Source organism: Coturnix japonica, chromosome 4 (genome assembly GCF_054131305.1).
Source record: "Coturnix japonica strain WE chromosome 4, WE-NBRP24, whole genome shotgun sequence".
Lineage (NCBI taxonomy): Eukaryota > Metazoa > Chordata > Aves > Galliformes > Phasianidae > Coturnix > Coturnix japonica.
Genome location: NC_140666.1, coordinates 55,572,854 through 55,593,538, shown reverse-complemented (window position 1 = coordinate 55,593,538; position 20,685 = coordinate 55,572,854). Strand labels below are relative to the sequence as shown.

At 40.1% G+C, this 20,685-nt stretch overlaps 1 protein-coding gene across 1 annotated transcript in view; it reads left to right on the top strand.

Annotated features, from left to right (window-relative positions):
- The window catches only part of FAT4 (FAT atypical cadherin 4), a 130,916-nt gene that overhangs the window by 27,310 nt on the left and 82,921 nt on the right, over positions 1–20,685 (top strand). The window lies entirely within an intron of this gene.

The window sequence follows — 20,685 nt, the reverse complement described above, 5'->3', positions numbered from 1 at the left end:
ATAACATGTTGCTGATGATAAGTGTGGTGTAGCAAAATCACATTCAGTGCATCAATATATATGTAAAGAGCTGAAAGCACAAAAATAAGAAACTTCTTACTAAGTGACAGTTGCCTGAAGAAATTCCTTTTTAATGCCAAAGCCTCTTTGTTGCTTTATAGCTGCTACCTGATGCATTTCTTATGGTTCATTCCTTTCTGTACTAGTACAGAAAAGTGAGCACAAAAGCATTTTTATTTCCAGCCCTTAAGCTCCAGACCTTACTGGTAGCCTTTCTGTACAGTTTCTGCAACCCAAACTTTACTACTGCTTGGGAAGGCCAGGGATTTTGTATCTAAACTCCTTAACCCCTTGCCTACTGAAAGGGTGGAATCTGATTTATCACTTCTATTGTTTCCCTTAATATAGCCTCAAGTAGATCTATCATCCTTCTTCAGCTTTTATTACTGATAGTTCTCCCAAGTTGTTTGGCACTTTGAATGGTTATGTAGTGTGTTTCTAATTTTGCTGAAGTTAGTTAAAATCCCATTGCCGTTAGCTGGACTAGTATTTCATTATCTTGAAGAGGAAGCTAATTCACTGTGTAGTTTCTTAACTTTTTCTGCACGCGTTATGTGGAGTAATGGCACATTTATTCTTGCAATTTGGGGTAGGCAATTTAGACGGTGTAGTTCTTGTAAGTTAGCTTTCATTTAAAATGCATGTAACTGATTATGTGGCTTGGCAGCTGGTCAGAATGATTGCTTAAGTACTGCAACTTCACAGTAATTTTGAAATGGAAAACCAGGCAGTAATTTAGTGATATCATTGAGAAACATAACATTCTTTCAGAGCAAGAATAATCTTTGTTTGCAAGTGGTAGACATCCCCCCTTCTTTTGTCCAGGGCTGTTTCATACACTCCTATGTTCTGCTTTGTTCCGTGCTATGCACAAATGAATGCAGAGTATTTTCTTTAATCCGGTGTAAACTTTACATTTGCTAAAGCCATAATAAACATTGGAGCGCATCCACCCAAAAATTACAAACTCTTGTTTTGTGCTGTATTAATTGGATTAAGTGGTTATCTCTTCAAGAAGAAGAGCCAAGCTTTCTGGGTATTTTATTATGAAACGGCTCATGTATATGGAACAGCTGTGCTTTGTCTTCATCATAAGGAAACTAACAGATGACTTTGGCTTGCCAGCGGTGATATTTCTCTTTATCTGTAGAAAACAATACAGGTTATCATGCAGAAAGCACTATCATTTGTGTAGACAATATCATAGACAAAATGAGCAGTGACATGGGAAGATGCAGGTACAGAAATGAGTCTTCTGAGTCTTGCTCCCATGTTGTTACTCAGGTTATAGATATTTCCATACTCCTGTAATCCTTTTTTTTTTTGTTTTGTTTTGATTTGTTTTTTTGTTTTTTGGGTTGTTTTTTTTTGTTTTGTTTTTTTTTGTTTTGTTTTTTTTTTGGTTAAAGTGATGACTCAGACCAGTAGAGCGTAATTCTGTGTTGGTTAGAGTATTCCTGCTTTAGCTTAACAAAAGCCGCCTTGTATTTCTGCAGTACTACTTCAATTGCCTACTATTCATTTTCAAAACTAAAATGACTCACTGACAATTTTGCACATGCTTGAACATCATACAGTAGTTGCAGAGTTTCCCACAAAAAACTGCATATATATATATTATAGGGAAGGTGTTTTCTTAAAAATGGACAAGGGAAGCTAAAAACCATGACATATTCCAGTTTTCTTCACAGAAAGGCTGAATGGGTCATGTAAATCATCTATTAGATGCTTTATTCCAGTGGGATGCGTCAGCAATGTAAAGATGCACAAACTTTAAAGAAGTGTATAGGCTTCTTTTAAAGCATATAGGTTCTAACAAAGGGTGCATTTCTTCTGGTCTGGCTGTGACTGTGCCAGCAGTGTTTGGGGTAGTGTGGTGGCAGACTGTTGAAGAATTAATGCAGCTTTTAGATTTCATACAGTAAAGCTTTTAGGTCTAGACATTCCTGCAAAGGTTAACTTGTCTGCAGCTGGCACAGGCAAGCAGGTATCAGTCCGTATGCTTTCCCAATGCATCCCAGATGCATCCTGTGATTGACACACTTGTATCCGGGCATCAGCAGCTCCTCTGTTTTTACTGCCTTGGGTTTTCTGTCCCCGGCAGGTTGCCACGCGCTCTCCTCAGTGGGAGCTCTCCTTGCTACTGTTTCTGGCTTTGGGCAACTGCAGAGCTTTGCTGAAAGCCACTCAGTGTGGTTTTGGTCTATATGATTTGGTGTGCACTGCCATCAGTTACATGCATCCAGGGTGTTAAAAACACGTTTCTGCTTCTCCTCGCAAATGAAAGTGTCTCCTCACAGTTTACAGAAAAAAAAAAGAAAAAAGAAAAAAAAAGGTATTGGTTTGGATAGGAATATTTGAGATGTAGAAATCACACCTTTGAGCTTTCAGTGCTTATCAAGAACAGATTGCTGTCAGGAAGATTTCTTGATAGTGTAAACTGTTAAGATAGAGTAATGTTAAATCAGAAAAAAATGCCAAAATCACATAGCCAAAGATGACTTATGCAAAATTGGTTTATTGAGCCCAAATACCGCAGCAGATTCTTTTCCTGTAGTCAGGGATATTCTCATGCATTATCCTGAGAACTGGAGTTCCAGGGAAGTTAGCTTCCCCAGCAAGGCAGGATGCGTCTGCATCTGCTGCTGTTGTTACAAGTGCTGAACAGTGTAATGAAATAGCTTGTTCAGAGGGAAATTTACTTAGTATTGTAGACAGAAATGGGGGAAAAATGTTACTTTAATAACTGACAGTTCACAAGCCCTAAGTACTAAGAGAGTCATTGATTAAGCATGGAACAAGGAGTTCCAGGCCTGGAGTCCCCAGTACAAGAAAGACACGGAGCTTTTGGGACAAGTCCAGAGGAAGACCACTAAAATGATCAGAAGACTGAAGCACCTCTCCTATGGAGAAAGGTTGAGGCAGCTGGGCTTATTAGAGAAGAGAAGGCTCCAGGGAATCCTCACTGTGGCCTTCCAGTACTTGATGGGAGCATATAAACAGGAGGGGGAGCAGCTGTTTACGAGGGTGGATAGTGACAGGACAAGGAGGGGAATGGTTTTAAACTGAGACAGGGGAGGTTCAGGTTAGAGATTAGGAGTAAGTTTTTCACACAGAGGGTGGTGACACACTGGAACAGGTTGCCCAAGGAGGTTGTGGATGCCCCATCCCTGGAGGCATTCAAGGCCAGGCTGGATGTGGCTCTGAGCAACCTGGTCTGGTGGTTGGCTGCCATGCATATATAGCAGGGGGGTTGAAACTCAGTGATCATTGTGGTCCTTTTCATCCCAGGCTGTTCTATGAATCTATGATTCTTTCGAAGTCACCTGCATTGTGGAGAAAAAAAATAATAATAAAAGCCACCAACAAGTACGTGGCAGTAAAATATTTTTGTTAATTTCCTTTTTTAAGAAACAAACAGTCCTGCTTGCAATACTAAGCACCACTGCAACATGACTGTCATTCTTCTTCCCATTAGTAAAATGAAATGCTGAGCCCCTTCCCCTGTCTAATGTTATTTCTCACATGGCGACATTCAAAAACCCATTGACAAGCTGCAAATGATGTGTGAAGCAAGCTCCAGGATTAAATTTATAACCTTCCCCAGGAGGAAAGAATTTGGAGGCAGGAATGAACTCAGGATAGTAAAACAAAAGGGCACAATGGAGGTGGATCAGGAGAGCTCATATTCATATTTACCTAATGAGAAATACCAGCCTGTCTTAAGTTTATGTGGTGTCCTGGGGGTTTTATGCACAGGTATGTAGCACATAATTTTATAGGTCCTTCTCACGAGTTTTTACAGCTCTCACTAATGAGAAATTACATGTCTCTCTCTCTCTCTCTCCCTCTCTCTTTCCAGCTTTCCAGCTGGGATTTGGATGTGTGATAAATAAGATATAAATGGTAGAAAACTGAGGGCTTATGCCCTGTGGATATGTTTGCATCTTGGGTTTTGACAAGCGTATACCTTCCTCCTGGGGGGGTTGTCACTTACTACCAAGTTTGTTGTTGAATGGGTGTGAATAGGCTTTGGGGACCTTTAGATGCTGTTAAATCACTCATGTTAATGAAGTGCTGGAGCTAGGGACCTCCTTCCCTGCAGTAATCAAAGAAACAGTGAGTCCCTCACATATCTATAAGATTATTTCTTTTCATCTGCCAGTATTAGTTTCTTTTGAAGTCATTTAATCTTTGCTCTACATAAATCAAGGAAAGCCACTTTAAGCAGCTCAGTGGGCAAAGGGGAATCCTGTGACCTGGCTCTGGCAAAAGCCGACCTGGCCTCAGATGCTAGGCCTGTCACCCTGGTGTCTAGCCCTAGTGGGGTGGTGGTGGGTCAGAAACATAGGATATGCTGAGCTAAAAGGGACTCACAAGGATCATCAAGCCCAACTCCTGGCTCCACACAGGACCACCATCCACGATTAAAACCCTATGTCTGAGAGCATTGTCCAAAGGCAAAATGGGCACTTGGCCTGCAGTTGAAGTGCTCATGCAGTTGCTGGATAAAGTTCAGCCATGCCTGTAAGCATACAGGGCTCTGAGTCCTGCAGAGGGAACAATGGTTGGACAGTAGGCAGCTTCCTGTCCTGCATGCAGGCATTGCTCAACAAACTCCGGTGCTTGTTTTTGTTTCCTGAAAATATGTTTATAAAAAAAAAAAAAAAAAGTAAAAAAAAAATCATGATTCCATTGCCAAAAATGCAGAGAGCTCCTGTATAAAGCCTGGACAAATTCCTACTGCCAAATTAAGACCTATGTTGGGAATGAGAGGTTGGGACCTTATGTCATTACTCTGTCTGATGTTGCATTACCACCAATATGATGGATTACTGCCCTCTTCACAGCTAGTGATGGATTGTCAGTGTTGTGCCTTCTAGATTTCAGAGCCACATATTGTGTTTTGTGTGTATTCATTTTTAAGGTAATTATTACTTTATTCTCTTTGTGCTGCTTTATGCTTTGACATATCTGCTCCTTCTGTATGGGTCATTTTTTAAGGAAGGAATATGGTTTGGAAAGACCAGGCATGAGTTCTTTTAGGAATTTGAGACAGAAAGTATTTGGCAAGGTTCTTCCTTAGATATCCTCTGGAAATATGCTAGTTCAAGAGTACAGATGAAGTATATCTTTCAGAATGAGGAAAATGATTCAGTAAAAGCTAAATAGCCTTATGCGTATAAGAATGAAGTTGTGGTTTTTAATTGCATAGCATGAGTCCTTGCTTGTCTTTCCAGCCCTTCTCTCCACTCTCAGAACCCAGTTCAGGTCTCAGGCATTCCCATAGAATAGGCAGAAGGAGACCACAAACAATCGGCAAAACGTGGCTGTCTGAACTGTGGGAAAATAAGCAGCCACACATTGTCTTCTGCCATTCCCCAAAGTGTGGAAGAGATCCTTATATATCTAATAAAACAAGGACAACCTGTATGGGTCCTGTCCTCGCTTCTTGCTGCCGCCTTGGGGGAAACAAGGCTGTGACTACCAGAGATGCAGTGGTGGAAAGGCTCAGGGTGATGTCTTACAGTCATCAGCTTAGCTAGATGTGTGCAAACAGCTCTACTTACTACATTTCAGGGAAAGAGCTTATATCTGAATATCTGCTCTCATGAGTGGTTGTTCTTGAAAAGAAACTGAGTTATTGCTGAGCCTGTTTTTTCCTCCTCAAACAAAAAGGCAAGTCATACATGTGCAATCTTGGCATGGTTTATTGTATTGGGAAAAAGTACCTTTTCTTTTTGTTGTTGTTGTTTTTAGTCATGCCACTACGTTTTGTGAGCGCTGCCTTCATCACAACTGTGGTCTTTTAAAATCAAATGTTAAAATATCCTTAGCCATTCTAGGTGATTCATCACCTGCTCTTCTTAGTGCTTAATACTTTGCTGGCAGAAGCCCTGGTGGGCTGGCACCTACCTCAAGTTCTCAGAAGCTGGTGGTTTCCAGTGACCTACCACCTGGCTGATGTCTCCAAGTTGTGACCTGGAGGGGAGAGGTTGTGGCCCCCAGCCCAGCTGTCTGTAGCATCCTGTCTTTTGGCCTTTCTCTTGTGACAGAAGAGTGGTGGCAACAGGTGACATCTTGCAGATATAAATCAAAGCTTGGGAAGAGGAGTTACCCTCTGCAGTTGAATACTCCTAGCAGAAAACAGCTGAAGACTGAGTTTTTCTTCAGCGTTGCTTAGCACTCTGCAGCAGTGGGGTCTTACACCCCAAATATTTGTTTCTGTAGTCAGCATCAGACCCTGATCGTGCTGTTTCAGTTGTTGACTGAAGGTAGCACCTTAGAAGTCTTGTTCCTCTTGAGTAATAGGCTTGTGTGAAACAAGATCTTCCCCTAGCAAGTGCTGCTCAGTGCAAATAAGAGTTTTCTTCTAAATGAGACAATTTCATACATGAATCCACCAGGAATTGTATATTGGTGGACCTGTTTTTGAAAAGTAAATGCTTTCCAGAATGAATGAAAACTTCATGAATTTGGCTATGATTAATTCAGCTGTTTGTTAACGTATGCTTGCATTTTATTTCTTTGTCAGTGCTCACGTTTTTGTATTCACATCATATCAGAACATTATGTGTCATCTCATGCTTTTGACCTGTAATATCCATTAAGTGCTACCATACTTAGGCCCTTGCAGCAGAGAGCAGGCAGATTCCTCAGGCTGTTCCGTTCAGGTTTGGGTGTTGTTGCACCTGTTGCTATTGTCTAGCTCTAAAGAAGGAGATGGCCAAAGCAGATGGAGATCACAGCCATCTGGGGATATTGCGGTGGCCAGCTGGGACAGTCCCTTGGGGCTGACTGAGTTGCTTGTGCTTGGATGCCTGTTCAGGCAGGCTTTGTTTTTCCTTGCTGGGTCTTAGAGTTCTCTTCCGTAGGCAGTCACTAGAAACAAGAGCAGGGAAGCAGAGGTTCTTGTGCAGAGGTTATCTCGGGTGGTTTTCAGATGATCACAGGAGGGGAGCATGCCAGAAAATTGAATCACTGCTACTGGGTCATAGCAGAGGCTTGACTTTTCAGGATACTTTTGTGTCACAAATAACGCCTGCAGCTGGGATGCCAGGCTCTGAAATGTCTCATCGGTGATCCTGTGGCGCTTTGATGAGGAAAAAGTCTTTTTAAGCTGTAGGGATTGGTTAGCTCTGTCATAGAAAAATAAATTCCAAGTGGTCTTTGTTAACCACCAAATTATAGGATATTGTGGCATAAAATAGAAGTTCATTTTGGCTGCATATTTTTGTTCTGAAATCAGCAGGAGGAGGAAATGCTGATATGGTTGTATATGTAGGAGGAAGATTTATCAAAGAAGCATACGTTTACACACCCACTTTTTAAAATTTATGGTCAGTAAATGATAGGCTTCCTTTCTTTGTTTTTGAATGTGAAGTAGATTTCTAACAAAATTATTTATATACGCATCCCTTTCGAGCACCACTGGGTCAGTGCAAGGCCTCAGTGTCCAGTCTGAAGTGAGGGAACTTCAGACACAGCCTCCAGGCTTTCCTGCCAGCTCAGCAGGAACTGAATGAATTAAGCATTTCATTATTGAATGTCACTTTCTTGCTGCCTGTTTTACTGTGTATTGATAGCAACACTCTTCCCAAATACAAGTTATTCAGTTAGCTTGGAGTTACTTTCTTAAAGCAAACAAATCCAGGAAAAATAAAGCTATACAATCTGTAACCCTAACATACTAGATAGCAAGTGAAGTATTTCCCCCAGACTGAGCAAAGCTGAAGGTATAAAATGCTTATTCTTACTAGACATGCACTATTTATACTTTTAACTTGCTGAGACAGTCAGGATGTAGGTTTCAAAGCAAATAAATGTTTATGCTTTTTTGCATATCTTTTGCTCTTCAGGGGCATTGTTCCTGTTTCCTTTTCAGGGTTTCTCCTAAAATTAGCTTCTTTCTTCCAGTAAATACAATTGGTTACTCTTAAATACTATAGAACATATGTGAACAATGTCACTAGTTTTAATTGTCTTGCAGCGGGTCTGAATGATGCTGGCGCAATTAATTAGTACCACTTATTGTTTTATATGGTCTTGTTCTGGCTGACCAAATTACTTCCTGAAGGTCTTTGTTTACTGGGGGGGTTGAATGATCTGTAATTCTGAAGAAAAGCTTCTTTCTTCAGGCCTTGTAACCAACCAGTAAATTTTAACAGGCAACTATGATTAGTTTTCTTCCCATTAGTCTAAAGATTTGCTACAATTTCTCCCCTCCCTCTTGCTTCACTTGCATGTGTGTGCGGGTCCCTTGTATGTTCTCTGTACCCTCCCAGGGAGAGGATGACTCATACTGGGTGCCCATCCAACATCCCCGTCCCACCTGCTGGCCCAACAAACACCTTGTGGTCTCCAACTGTGGAAACTTCCACCTGGAGTTACTTAAAATATGGTTGAAATCCTTCACGCTCACATACTCCATCATTCTTTATAGAAATGTATTCCTCGTTATGGAAAGGGAAACAGAAAAATGGGTGAAACAGAGCAAAGTACTTGGAAGAAAACCCCAGTGATCTTTCAGCTTGCCTCTGATGGTTTTTTTTGCTATTCTGCAGCAGGAGCAGCAGAGGGAGCACAAGTTAACACATGATTTTTTTACCAAGAGCTGTGCTGTCATCGCTGATGACATTTTGCTTGATGGATAAAGAATGGAAAAGCCCCAATCTAGAGAGTTTTCCAGAGGACAGAAATATAATGTCCCTGTGATTAAGCATGGGTTGCAGGAAGGCACTGTATCCTGTAGCTGCTTCTGTTTTAAGTTGTGATCCCAGCGAATCCCGGGGTTGTTCACTGTCAACACATGGACACATGGCTGTGACCAGTGTCACCGGGTTGTGTTTGTCATTGTCTCTACCTTTAGGCCAGCAGTGAGCCGAACTTCAGCCTGGACAGCATCACTGACTTTCTGTCTTTAAAACGAAGACCCCAGCAGAGTCAAAGAGGAGAGAATTTTCACTCTGTTAGTAAAGTGTTAATAACATACAAGCTTTAAGCTTTCCTTTCAAATTAGAGATTGCCAGCAGCCAATCTTTCTTGAATTATTAAGCAGAAGTAAAGGTTATTGAAACTTATGCAGATCAATGGCTGGGGACCCAAAGCTAGAACTTCAGAAAGCACTAGGAACAGCAACTGTTTTTGGTCTTGGATATTAGAAAAGGTAGGAATTTCTATTTGTGGAAGAAGAAAACTGCTCATGTTCTTTCACAAATTCATCCTTTGCATTTTATTGCTTTATTCAGGGTTCGACTTTGTTTCTGAGGCTGCTGCTGACTGTGTACCAGAGATAGGCACGGGTTGCTATGAAATAAAGTTATTGGAGCAGGTCAGGGAGTGAATTCATTGTTGTCCAGGATTGCTTTTTAAACACTGAACAGTGTAATGCTCAGAGCTGCAGCATAGAATTTCAATGCAAAGATGGTGACCTGTATTATTCATCACCTATGAAGTTAATTACCAACTCCATAGTTTTTTTTACGTAATTTATTTGATAGGTGCTTTAAAACACATTCTGGAAACAGCAGCTTACTCTCCTTGATGCTGCTTCTTGTGTTTTTGAGAAGTTTCCCCAGCAGATCTGTATGGGAAATTGGTAATCACAGCCTGAACCTTTGATTAATCAGCTGAGGCAAGTGTTGGGTCAGCTGTGGGAGCACAGGTGAGGGTAATTTAGCTGTGCTCCTGGAAGGGGTGGAGCTTGACTCCACCTCCTCTAGACCTCATTTAAGGGCTGACCACCACCAACACAGCATCTCTTGGAGATTGCTCCCTGGTGGAGATTGCCTCAGCATTTCCCAGTGAAGGCATCCATATTGGTGAGTTTTTCCTCATAAATAACCTTTTGAATATCTGTTACCATCTTTGTATCATTCCACCTTACAAGATCTTATTCAGAGTTTTCCCTCGGACTTCTCCGCATGCTGGCTTGCCCGTGTGCCAGGCTTCCAAATTGCTGCTTGTTCTGTGTGTCAAAGTACCACCACCTTCTCTGCCCAGTATGGAGAGGATGAACTGATGAATAGCATGAGACTTTGGGCCCAGAGGGCACCATGTTGACATGGATGCCTGTTGCAATGTGTCTTTTAAATGACTTTCCTTTATCAGAAGCAGGAAAATAGAGACGAGAAGCCTCAAGCAGAGGTCACCATGGCCACCCCAGTTATCAATGATGAATGAAAAGTTGGCTTTATCCAGTGTTGGTACTTTTATGTTTTAAGAATATTAGGTGCGTGCAGTTTAAAGAAACCCCCAGATGCTGACTTTGGAGAGGTGGATTTTTTTATTTTTTTTTCCTTATACTGATGCTGGCTGTATTTCTGCCTCAAATATGAAAATAATTTATCACATGCCTTGGTTAAGCTTCAGCCAGCTGTTTTATATTGAAGAGCTGATCTTATTTCACTGGCAGGAGAGCTCAGGAGTGATATAAGTAGCGCCCAAAGTGCAAGCAAATATATGGTCTGGTGTCATTTGTATGTGTCCAGCACTGGCTGTTGTTACTTCTAACCTTTCCTGTTTATTTAAAATAAAAGTTGAATATTGATCTGTGACATTTTTGTGTGAGTGAGCTTTGAAAGTAGCTATTCATGTGTGTCTCTGTCTTACCAATATCCTATGTGGGGAGAGAAAAATGTATGGTCATAATGGAAAACTAAAATCATTGTAATTAGTAAATAAGTACCTTTATTTATTTTTGAGATGGACAGTAAGAAAAACCACACCAGTATATGAGCATGGCTGCACATACTGAGGTGCGAAAAATGCAGAGCTTCAGTACTAGACTTAAACAGATGTCTCTGTAACTGAAGTCCATTTCTTTATGTTTCTAGATCCAGAGTATAGCTTGTTTTATTATAGTCCCACATTGAGTTCATAAATTGTCTGTGAAGCTGTTGATCCTTTTTCCAAAATCATTTTCCTGGATCTTGTGGGTTTTCTGGATCAAGGCCTGCTTGGTCATTCAGAGCAGCACTTTCAGCAGCACATTATTTAATATTAAAAAGAAGTGTGTAAGGAGCTAGCAACTTGCTTGCTGTCCAAAAGATGTGGTAGGAGGTGGTTCTCTGCATGGTTGATGGAGCTGCACAGTAAAGTTCCCTACCAGAAAGCATTGTGGAGCTGATGTGGGCTCAAGAGCAGGTTGGGTAATGCATATAAGCTACATCCTGCTTGAAAATTTCTGAGACTGAACATGGATGGAAGGTGAAGAAAAATGAAGGCAATTATGAAGACAATTATACTTAAATGTATTCCCAATATATATATTTTTTTCATTGTTTTAGGTTTGTTTTTTCAGTCCCAAGTTATGGAGCAAAACCAACAAAACAAACAACAAGAAGAAAAACAACACAGAAGAACTAGTAAAATACATTTTACTAAAGAAAATTTTCTGTATGTGATCTTTAAAAATCACATCTTTCACAAATAACTGTATAGAATTGAAGTTAAACACTTGCTTTTACAGCACTGTTGGAGGCCTGGGCCAATAAACCTTTGGTCTCAGCCGAAGCGATCATTCTAACCTGTTATGTAGGGAAGATGCACTACTTAGGTCTTCTTATGTTTTGCAACTTGCCAAGACATTTAAATCATTCACATTACTTTTAAAGCACCTATAAGGCCATAGAGGTTTTCAACTTAATAGCTATTTAAAGCAAGAACCAGGTCAGTGCTTCTCAGGGATGTTCAGATAATTGTTCTTGTTGTGATTGTATTGAAACAGATATGTCTTTCATACCTGGTAGTGAAAGGAGACCATCTTTGTGTTCACCGCCTATGTGATACGGAAGGGAGGACTGAGAGGAGATGTGCCAGACCTCAGAAACACGCATGGTTCCTGCAGCTTTGGTTCTTTGTTGGACAATGAACTAAGTGACTATTGCCTTACCACTCCAGTGGGAGGGATCACTTACTCACCAGGACAGCTTCTTAATAGCAAACTTAGTAATGCCTTGTAAGGGCATGTCCAGGGAGTTTTTTAGTATACATTTCATAGGGTGGTTACAGAAGTGTCTGCCTGGAAGACCACAGGTACAGTTGATCCTCTCCTTGGGCATGGTGATGAACTAACTAGTCAGTTTCCAGATTTTTCCAGCCTTATGTTTTTGGGTTTGTGGCATGGGACAGAGGAACTTGGCAATGTTTTTGGAACTGTTAATCCTAGCAGGGTTGAATAACTCAGACATACCAAAATTTTAGGCCAAGCCAAAATATAGTAAAATTTAACAGATAGTAATTCAAGCAGAATTGCTGAGGATAGGGACAAATGTATTCTGAAGTGGAAAATAATTTGAGGAGATAATGAATGTATGGTTGACAGTGGTAGAAAGTGTTTAAATGACTTATTTACCTTTTCTGCTTAGCTATTAGTCCTGCAATGTTTCTGGCTATCTTGAAAATGGACAAATGAAAGATTTACTTTTTTCTTGAATAGATTTGCCAGAAACCAATCCCTTGCTTAGTCTTTCTCCAGCAAAAACCTCCCCAAGTTGTTTGAGGGTCTCCCAGTGAGCATGGTTTCCCTGCAGACCAGGGCCTTGTTTTTCTGGTGTGAGCAAGAGCTGCCAAAAACAATACTGGGCTGAGTCTTCAGACTCTTTTCTTATCCATAGTTGCCGTCTTGGGTTTTTTTTTTTTTTTTTTTAGTCAATTTCTGTGAAAAGTGAAAGCTTTGCATAAATAAATATTTTGGTGTTCTTTTACAATTCTTCAGCTGCTGCTTAGTGTGGATGAAAAAAGGGGGGTGTGATTTTTGGTGCTGTGGGTGTGTGACCAAAAGGCACCATTTCACATTCTGCGTAGGAGCCAGCTAGCTGGCTGCCTTTCTAAGGGCATCTCTTGGGATGTAAATACACACCAAGGGCTGATAAAATATTGATGTATTAGAGCACATCACCTGGCGAGGTCAAAGTGAGGATAAATAAATGATAGGCTCTTAGAAGCTGTTGCCATTAAGTAAAGCTTGAGAGGAATACAATTTTTGTCCAGTTAACCTAAAATTTCTTATAAAATCTGTGGAATATGAGGTGGGAGATCTCTGATCTCCAATTGTCAGGGTTGGTCAATGTTACTTAATGGCAGTATTCAAAGGTATAGATTAAAATTTGTATTGTCTAATGTCAGTACTTGCTTTTAGCATATTATATTTTGGAAATACATACAGATACGTATACATACATAGGTAAATACATCAAATAGATTTACACCCCTCCAAAAAAAAACAAAACAAAACAAAAACCCAAACAATGAAAACAGTGAGATGGGCAGGTAGGATTTAATTAATTCTTTATAAACTGTACCTTGTCTGTATTTCTTTTGCTTAGAATTGAAAGAAGCTGAGGTCTTTTGTGTACAGGCATTTGTCATCTAAAATAGTTTTAATGGTTTCAGTTTTTAGTAATATAGAAAGATTATTATTATTATATTGTTTCGTCATGGATGTAACTGTTGATTTTAAGCATACTGATCTTTTATTTTGTTATGTCCTTTACAGGTGGCATGCCAAAATAGATAAATACTATTCTCTGAACTTTACAGATCATGATCTGTCTACCTGGGATAGATTTCATGAGAAAAGTGATGGGAGTAATTAGAATGAAGGACAGACATAGAGAAATGGGAGACATTTGTTATTAAGAGCCCTATAAAAATATTTCCTTCTGTAAACACAGCTGCTGTATGAAATGTTATTTTAAAATATATAGTGAACGTCATATAAATGTTTAATTGACAGCTGAGATACTGCAGAATGTAGTCTGTGTGTATAGGTCAGGAACAGAAAGTGATAATTCAGGGACAAGTGTTTCTGACACAAGTCACAAATACAGATTTCATATATGCTTTTTGCTTTCAAATTTAGATAATGTGTTCCTTTGCTTATGGGGCTTAAATCTTAAAGCAGTTTCAGCTTCATCAAAAGCCTGTTTCAAACAGTGCACTTTAATGGCTGGGCACAAAAGCCTTCAGATGGCCATGTGTAGATGGCAGCATTTACCTACTGTAATTTCTTCTTAAGTGACTTCAGACTATAGGGATGATTAGTTTCTCAGTGCTGAAAATAAATCACATTCACAAAAAATCAATAAGGATAAAGAATCATTTTATCCAAATCCTGCTTGTTTTTCCTAAGCCAGCAGAATGGCTAAAATATCCTATTTATGGGTAAATGAGTGGTGTGAAAGAACACAGAACTTTTATGTACTTTTGAAGGCTGCACTGTCTTGGCGAGAAAGACAATCCTGCTACACGGGGATGGAATTTTCTCTGTTGGGAAAGGGATAAAAGTAGTGGCTGCCTTAGAGAGATTGGCTATTTGAGATAGAAAAGGGCAGTGCCCATTGTTCTCAGGTCCTGATTAGGAGCTTTGGGTGTAGCCTGGTGGTTTGCCTCTCACCTTCCCGAGAACCAGGCTCACTACTGGTTTGGATCTCATCTAGATCGTTTATCCAATTAAAAAATAAATAAATAGATGAATAAATTCTCCAAGCTATTTTCATATATTTGAGAATTGAGGTGTGTTTTTTTTGTCTTTTGTTTTTTATTTTTTATTATGATTTTATTTTATTTATTTATTTTACTGAATGGTTTATTACTTGAAAGCTTTGAAGTTTAACAAGAATAACAAATGTGAACAATGCAGGAATTCTTAGAGATCTGTCTGGAGGATTTTTCTTATTTATTTAAGAGCATTTTAAGTAATTGTGTGCAGAAGGATTAGGGGAAAAAGTCTTTCTGTGAAGTCCAGCTTTTGGACAAAGATACAGGTTTTGGCAAGTAAACAACTTACGATGGGGAATTACAATTGCTGGAAAACACCATAGGGTGCAGCTCTTTTCGTTTAGCAGCACTGGGAGAACTTCTAAGGACTTTCAGGTAGTGTTGCTAGTTCCTATTGACCTAGTGTTTTTTCCCTTGGCTTTGTAGCTTGGTTATAGTTTGTTAAACTCTTATTGTTGTTACCACCACCTTACAATGAGCAATCCACTGCAGTCAGCTCATGAGCAGCATATCGCGTGCTGCTGAACAAGCTGCGTGGTATGTGGGGTGCTGTGTGCTGGTTGTAGGACACTTGTAGCTCTGTAGGCTCAGCCTTAGCTGAGTTACCTCAAATGATGAAGCATGTTCAACATGTGCTAGCTAGAATCACAACTCTGCATTCTACCTTTTCTTCAAACTCGGATAAACTCCCTCTGCCCCAACGAGTTTGCAATATAAATAAAATCATCAGAGTGGAGTGCACTGAGGAAAGCAAAAAGGAAATACCTGAGACGGGGGAAAAAAATCTTTATATTATTATTGTTGACTCATATTTCTGGCTATTCTATTAAATATAAAATGAGATGTGAATGAAAACAATACCTGGAAACCCTATGGTGTCCAAAAGTAAGAGGAACCACACTGTACAGGGTTTTAGTATTATCTTAGAAGAGTCCATGACTTTGCAGGTTCTGTTGCTATAAGGATTGGCAGTGAAGCATTGTAAAGTAATAAAAGGGCAAGGCATGGAGCCAAATACTTCTCTTTGTAATTGTGGTGGTGATGTGCAGAGCAGCAGGAAAAGCAAATCAAATGCAGATGGTTTTTGTATGAAGTCTTGACTTTTACTGTTGATAGTGCTCAAGGTGGTGTTGACACTGAAATAGTGCTAAATAAAGACTTGTGTTATATAGTATTTAAAAGTATCCTACTCATCATGGATAGTGTCACACTGCAGTCCAAACCTTCATTTCAATTTGAAATCCCTCAATTTTCTCACTCTTGTTGCTACCAGGATGGTCTTATCAGCTGTTTGCAGCAACTGGTCAACTCAGCTGTTCCCCAGGCTGTTAGGGTATTGTAGAGATAGGGCTGGGAGGAGCAGTATGTGTGTGTGCATGTTTTCCAGCACGGAGACAGAGCCTTGTGTGCCTTCGTTGCTCTTGGCAGTGTCTTGTTCTGCACCTTTCTGTTTTCCCAGCCTGTCTTTCCCAGCCCTGCAGCATTTCCCCAAGTTTCTTACCTAAATTCATCATATTGCAACTTGAGTTCTCAGGTTTTTGCACATGCAGAACAGTTTATTCTTTCTCTTCATGTGTTTAAGTTATTTCCATATCTTTTCCACCCATTGTTTTTTTTCTTCTTTTTTTTTTTTTTTTTTCCTTTTTCTAGACTAAATCTCAGTTCTGTCAATTCTGTTCAGTTTGTGTGTTGTGTTAAATAGCTGTGATTATTGGTGCTCCCCTTTTTTGTCCTTTTTCCTTTGGATTCACTGAATTTTGGTCAGAGAGCTCTAGTTAAGGTGAGTCCCTGACTAGCAGAACAGAAGGACTTTTTCCCATGACATATGCATGGTACTCCTATTTTCGTGTCTTGGCATTTTTTTTGCTTTTTCTACAACTGGGGCATGTTATTGGCTTCTGTTCAGATGGGAGAACTGGAAAGAACCTCCCCCACCCCCCCAGTAGAAAAAAAGATGTGACATCTGTGTCTTTACCCCTATGTGGATAGTCTGTTGTTCCATCACTGCTGAAAATTAGGTCTGACACAGTTGCCTTTCTGTTCTTAATCTCTGTCTTCTAGGTGTCTTTGAACCCTTATTTGACTGTTTTGGTTTTATCTCTCCTTTTCTTTTTCCGTATTAAGTCTCCTACGTACAATCTTATGCTGATGGCCTAGGCATAACCAGCTAGTCCTTCTTCCTCCGTTTCCTTGTTTTTCCTTCAGAAGTGCTTAATCACAGAAACACAGAAACAGTGCAGAGAATGGCTGCTCTCAGGAATGGACATTTTAAACTGCTAATACCTCCCATATTGGAGTTGTATGTTGAAATATCACTTGTAAAACATTAGAATATATTGACTGGACAGAGCTGTAATAGGGTCTTGCCCACAGCATTGGTTGCTGTATTGCTTCTGCTAGCTCAGGAAAGGTATTAAAACATGCAAAGAAGGGCAGTAAAAATTAATAAATGATTCCAGGTGGAGAATAAAACTAATAAAGATAGCCTAAGGTTTCTAGTTAATTGGTTAGAAGTAGAGAGGTTAGGAAGGGACAGTGCCCAGAGTCAAAAAAAGAGAAACAGGCAGGTAGACTTTTGGAAGAAGTGTGCCATCAATGACACTACTGCCCCATGCAGCTGGAAAAAGAGGAACTGGATTATGGAAGAGACCAGAAGTGATAATTAGGGTGATTTTTTTTTTCTTCTCTGTTCTCTAAGGAAGCAGTACACCCTGCAAATCTCACGTTCCAGTGTGCAAGTACATGAGGATTCAGCCAAGGAAAGCAGTATTAATCTGACCCACAGTTGTGTTAACTCAACCCATTTATCAACTGTGTGCTTGCTTTTTGTGTGAATTACAAACAACAGAAGAGATCTCTGTTGGCATTTTCAAAACAACATAAAGAAGTAGGTTACGTTCACAAGTAGCGGTTACACCCCAAGGGTATGTACTGCCGCTGCTTCAGTAGGGTGAGGACACAGATGGCATAAACTGCACGTCTGACAAAATATTTGAACCTCCTCCACTTGGTTCAGATGCAGTTAGCAGAGCCAAGACTGAAACTGAGATAAAAGCTCTCGTTTGCCAGCCCTGAAATAAATATCGGTCGTGGGCACCCGGAGGGGAGCAGCAGCTCTCTCAGGAAACCGCTCTGCATGAAGCTGGCAACAGGGAATACGCACGCACTTTCTCTTAAATACTGAATGTATTTTACACAGTGTTTGATGTGGTCTTGCTGAGATGTTATGTAGGCTCTGGGGACATTCTGTAGCTTTCGGCTTTGAGGTCTGTCCTGTTTCAGAACTCCCACTGAAATGGCTCAGGTGTTGTCCATCCCTCCTGCTGACATCTCCCTGCTACTAGCCAAGGTTGGCTCTGAACCAAGGGTCAATTCCATACCTACAGAGCACTTCTTCCCCAAAATATTATGGGAGGGCTAATATGCTATTAGCTATCTTCAGTTTAAAGTCTGGGGCTTTCATTTACCTGAGCATTAACTTTTTGTTTGGAGCAGACATTCTATCTAACAGAACATTTTTATTAAGGTCTTTGTAAAACAGCATGCCTAGCCAATGAATCTTTATTTTGAAGCTCTTCAATGAAGATTTTTTTAACAAGTTCCTGGAAAGTGGCTGTTCCTGTCACACACAAATCTTTTCGTATTTGAAAGCATAAAATCCAGTTTTACAACCCAAATCTTTTTTAAAGTTGAACTTTTGTGCACTGGATTGATAGCTTTGCTCAGTCAATGGATTCAAACCTACCACACAGGCTTAATAGGTTTTCTTTTCTTTTTTCACTGGACTTGAGCAAGTTGTTAGATAATCCCTGATTTTAAGGTTATTGCTGAGCAGGGTCACACTAGTGTTGCATGCAAAGGCTTAAGTGCAGATTCCATAATCATAGAATCACAGGTGTACTCATTTGTTCTAATAAAAGTATTGTTTATAGCAATTGATTTATTTTCTTTTCCCTTCTCTTCTTCGGCCTCTTCTCTTTGCCTTCTCCTCTTTCTTTTTTTTCCTCCTGTTCTTAAGAAAACAAAAAGCAAAAACAAATAACTGTGCTTTGTAAGTGCAACTATCTTTCAACAGTGTCTGCAGCAAGGCTGGGTCTCTTTGAAGCATTTTCCTGAACCAGCTGGATTTTAAGGCTGTATCTGTTAGCCAGTGCAGTAATAGCATGCTTTTCTCATGTGCATCAGCCCAGCAAAAGTTATCTAGGTTACTGGAGCATTTGGCACTTGGCAAGCATTATCTGGCACAGTGTCAAAAGATGCACACAAATTTTGTTGCTGTGGTGCATAAGTTGGTCAAATAAGGTTTTATGCAGGAAAAAATACATGGTTTGAAATTCTTAGTCACCTTTTCTGAGTCATATTCTAGAGAAATAAGATCGTATCATAGCTATTGTACAGTTAGACAATTCAAAGGGACACGTGGTAACAGTGAAGTAAATCATTTCTGTTGGCCTTATTTTGCTATGTAGTTGCTGTTATCTGTTAAGAGCAAATTACTGACATAATGGCTACTTTATGGCATAGCTATTGAAGGCAATAGGATTTTCGCCAGGAGGAGTTTTGGTGCAATTTAATTATGATTTCAATACCAGGAAATAATCTCAACTTTGGAAGATATTGAAGTGCTACTCAGTTTCTCTGTTGTTTGATAATATTATTTGTCAAAGTGGTTATTAAATTTGTGGTGTTTACAGAGTTGCTCTTATTAAGATGCATGTGTAAACCATGCCAACAAATCAAAGGATCTGAGTTGTCTTTGTACATAAATTAGACAATATGATAAGCTGCTGTGGTGTAAAGCATGTATGGCGCAGAAAGTTTAATTATGCAGTACCAATGAGGTCAGCTACTGTACAGTATAAAAATTAGGGCAGAATTTGATATGCTTTCTTTAATGATTTCATTAACTCAGGGATGTATTTGTAACATTGTAGCTATAATTTGTCCTGTGTTAAAGTTTTAAATACTGGAAAGCATGGTTCACAGTATACTTCGTGAATCTACAGATAATGTTACAATAAACATGTAATATGCTAAACACAAGAGGAAAAAGGTGGAAGTATTTGTAACATAGAATCAGTTGGGTTGGAAGGGACTTTTAAAAGGCCATCTGATCCAACTCTCCTGCAATGAACACCTACAGCTGCATTAGGTGCTGAGAGCCCTTCCAGACTGACTTTGGATGTCTCTGAGGACAGGGCATGCTCATAGAAAATTTGTTTTGAGTTACTGCTTGCCTTTTTTCATGACAAATACATGTTCATCACTCTGAGGAAACACTGGGACAGCGGCTATGCATTTACCAGAGATGCCAACAGGGCTTTCATGCCCTGGCTTTGCATCCCCCATGGTCTGCATGTAGGAATGCATGAGATTCCCAGCTCCCTAAAGTGCTGCCAAATAGGTGTTTGATCAGTAGGACCTTCAACAAGCTGGGCAACAAGAGCAGGGACTCTGTGGTCCCCTCTGCCTGGCCGCTCACCACAGAGGATGCCATTCTGTGTGCTTCTGGGCTTGCAGAGTCATGAAGTCCCATAGGAAGTCTTATTCTGCTCTTTCATTTTTGTCGTTGGCTTGTTTTTCTCTTTGTGATGGTTAAGGACCACGATGGGAAAAACTTCAAGACTAACATATGGTGTAATTATCAAAAGCATCAATTTTGTGGCATTGCCATGGCTCTACATGAAAGATATTGCTCTCCAAAGCCTACAGATCTTGGGGAAGATATTTACTTTTTTGTGGGCCAGACCTACTCTGCAGAACTCATGAAAGGGTCATTTTCTTGCAGCTGGGCCTTTTTGGCCTAGATGAGGTCAGCAAGGGAGAAGCATCTCAGTGGCTGTGCCACCTTCAAAAGAAGACAGCTCAGGGCCACCTTCTTGTCCAAGTACAACTTCAGTATCCAGCACAGAGAAACACAAGGATTCCCTATGCTTTTTTGACCCCTTTTCAGCCATACAACCAGGGTACTCACAGAGGTATTGAGGCTTTTCTGTATGTTCTGTACATACAGAAAAGCTGTTTGGAAACCCACCTGCTGTAACTTGACATTATTGCAAAACAATCAGCAAGAGTAAAGTCACCAGTAGTTACCAAGAGCAAGAAGAAAAAGGACAGAAGCAA